Source organism: Pteropus vampyrus, unplaced genomic scaffold (genome assembly GCF_000151845.1).
Source record: "Pteropus vampyrus isolate Shadow unplaced genomic scaffold, Pvam_2.0 Scaffold138, whole genome shotgun sequence".
Lineage (NCBI taxonomy): Eukaryota > Metazoa > Chordata > Mammalia > Chiroptera > Pteropodidae > Pteropus > Pteropus vampyrus.
In genome coordinates, this window is record NW_011888919.1 from 6,762 (window position 1) to 9,832 (window position 3,071).

The 3,071-nt window shown below is 44.3% G+C and overlaps 1 long non-coding RNA gene across 1 annotated transcript in view; it reads right to left on the reverse strand.

The window, feature by feature from the left end:
* The window catches only part of LOC111744608, a 22,308-nt gene that overhangs the window by 1,174 nt on the left and 18,063 nt on the right, over nucleotides 1–3,071 (reverse strand). The gene's annotated exons all lie outside the window — the stretch shown is intronic.

Here is a 3,071-nt window from a genome sequence, read left to right on the forward strand (position 1 = left end):
AGGTGTGAGGTAACCACTGACCAATTCCCTATTATTGAAGAAAATTCTAATATTATAAACAATCACTGTGAAGAATAAACAGTCACTGCTTTATAACAATATATGCCTAAGCTTCATTCCATGTTTTGGTTTGAGTGCTCCCTTGCAAACTGCTTTTTGATATGTGCACGATAAGCTTTTACTAATGATGACTTCAGCGATTCATTGGTTTTACTTTTATTTCTGAACTTTTGACGGGTGTAATTATCAAACCTTCGGAGAACAAGTTGAATATAGAGAGGTCAATTCATATGTCATTACCCAAAGAAGAAAAGAAGAAATTGACTAAACACTCTGCTTAAAATATGCAAAACAGAACCATGACTCTTGTAAAGGAACATGAGAAGTAAACCACAATATGCAATCGAGAAGGAAGTCACAAACTACCAAACCAGGATTGGGTAGCAACCTTAAAACTAGCTCATGAAAAAGCCATTAAGCCCTTGTTCTTTGGAAATTTAAGGAAGTCTATACATTTATGGTAAAAAATAAAAAAAAATCAACAGAAAAAACAAACTAAAAAACAAAAAAGGGAAAGGTACAACAAACAAAAAAGATTAATGATTAACGAACTTCTACCTAAAAATTGCACAGTGTACGTTTGAAAGCTTTTGTGATATTGGCTCTTTTAACAAAAGGGAAGGCTGACGCAATAAGAGATGGAAATAAATGTCAAAAAACCATAAAGACTTTTTATAAAATCTTCCAAATCAGAACTTTCCTGAATATACAAATTGTTTCAGGACATAATTCATGCTACAAGTCAGTTTTAGTCTTACTACATGTAGGAGAATTCTAAACAATGGACCAAGGGATAAAATATGCATTGTTGAGGACCTACTGTGTGTCCTTATATCAGATACAGAAAAAAAAAAAGAGAGAGAGAGAAAGATAGCAAGAAAGGGATCTCCACCATCGGGGAGCTCACGATCTGGTTGGAAGAAAATGAGGTTCAAAGAAATAAAAGTAGTTCGGCTCTTTCTAAGGCCTGGGGTGGGTGGAGGAGAGACAGAAATTCAAGTGACACAGATGTCACTCTTGGGGAATTTACAGTTTAGCCGGGAACTTGTGTTCCGGAAACTCGGAAACATGGAAAAGAGAACACTAACTACTGCCTTCCTGGGAGGAGGAGGAGGAATCAGGGAGGTTTGCTGGACAAAGTGTCCCGTGAGCAAAGCGTTGAAGGAAATTGGCCGTAATTGAGAGCAAGGGCATGGGAGGCAAGGAAACGTGGGCTCAAACCTCAGCTCTGGAACTTCCTTACTGTGTGACCTTGGGAAAGTGACCTCCCACCCCTGGACCTCAGCTTATAAAATAAAGCATCTCCCCTACCTCTCTGGCTTGTTGTAAGAATTACCTTAAAGGGGAAACTGTGGGTAAGGTGCTGCATGACTCTCCAGACGGGTGACGCTACTGTGTGACGTAAAAGGCCTGAGCAAGTGAGACTCTAGAGCAACCTCTGCCTAACAGGAGTTTCTGTCATGATGAAACTTTTCTATATCTGCTCTGCTCAATATGGTCGCCACCAGCCACGTGCAGCTATTAAGCACTTGAACTGCGGCTAGTGCGACCAAGGAACTATTTGTAATCTAAATTAATTGAATAAATGGGAATTTGAATGGCCACATACAGTCGATGGTGACCAGTTGGGCAACATGGTTCCGAAGGGAATTCCAGGCAGCGGCACCAGCTTCAGAAGAGGCCCAGAGGCAGGTAAAGAAACAGCCCACGGGGTCTGTATTCATTTCACGTGGCCGCTTAACGAGTTACCCTAAACTTAGTGACTTAAAACAACACAAATGCATTCAAGTGAGTTTTGGAGATCAGAAATCTGATGTCGAGGCCTTGGCAGGTCTGCGTTCCTTCCGGGGGCTTCAGAGAGAATCCACTTGTGGGACTTTTTCGGAGGCTGCTTGCGTTCTGTGGCTCGTGGGCCCCTTTCTGATGTCACTCTGACATCTGCTTCCATTGTCACACCTCCTGCTACTGACTCTGATCACCTGCCTTCCCCTTAGAAGGACCCTTGTGATGACACAGGGCCCACCTGGATAGTCGTGGATCATCTTCCCATCCCAGGATCCTTAACGTAATCACATCTGCAAAGTTCCTTTGGCCATGTCAGGTCACCTATTGACAGGTTCAGGGGGTTGAGATGTGGACATCTTTGTGGGGCACGGTTCTGTCTGCTACAGGGTCTGAGTACGTGTCCAGCGGTGGAGAGAGGTCTAGGGTACCAAGCCACGGAGATTGGCCATGGGCTTCCCCCGAAAATCAATCCGTACCCTGGCACCCTCTCCCCACCTCTGCTGCTATTACCCTGATCCAAGTCACCATCACCTCCTGCACTATGCATTACCCTGGTATCGTCTCGCTTCCCTCTCGCCTCCCCCCGAGTTCGGTCTCCGCCAACAAGCAGAGGCATCCTGTTAAAAACTAAGTCAAAGCAGGTCGCTGCTCTGCTCTGAATGAGATCACCTGGTGTAGGAAAAAAAAAATTACAAACTGTTCAGTTAGATATGAATTTCGAATCAACAACAAATAATTTTTTAATGTTTAAGGATGTCTCAAATGTTGCCTGAGACATACTCATGCTGGAAAAAAAAAAAAAAGTATGTTGTTGTCGATCTGAAATTCGAATTGGATTGGGTGTCTTTGTATTTTCATCTGGTGACAGTAGCTCAAGACCCGCCCATGGATCCCCAAACATGTTCTATGGCCTGGACGGCTCTCCTGGAGTATGCCAGCACACTCCACCTCAGGGCCTTTGCACTTGCTGTTTGTGCTGCTTCAGATGCTTTTTTCTCTCCTTTCTTCGGGTTTTGGGCTCAAAGCTCACCTGACCCGAGGGGCCTGTCCTGGCTGACCTATACTCTGGCCCCACTCAGCCCCCTTTGTCCCTTTAAGGTTCGGCACTGATCACGTTGGACCTATTCCACGTTTCTTCATTCTTTTGTTTCTTGTCTGTCTTCCTCCATGAGAACATCAGCTCCCTCGGGGCAGGGAGCTGTGTCGGTTTGGGTCACCGCTACATC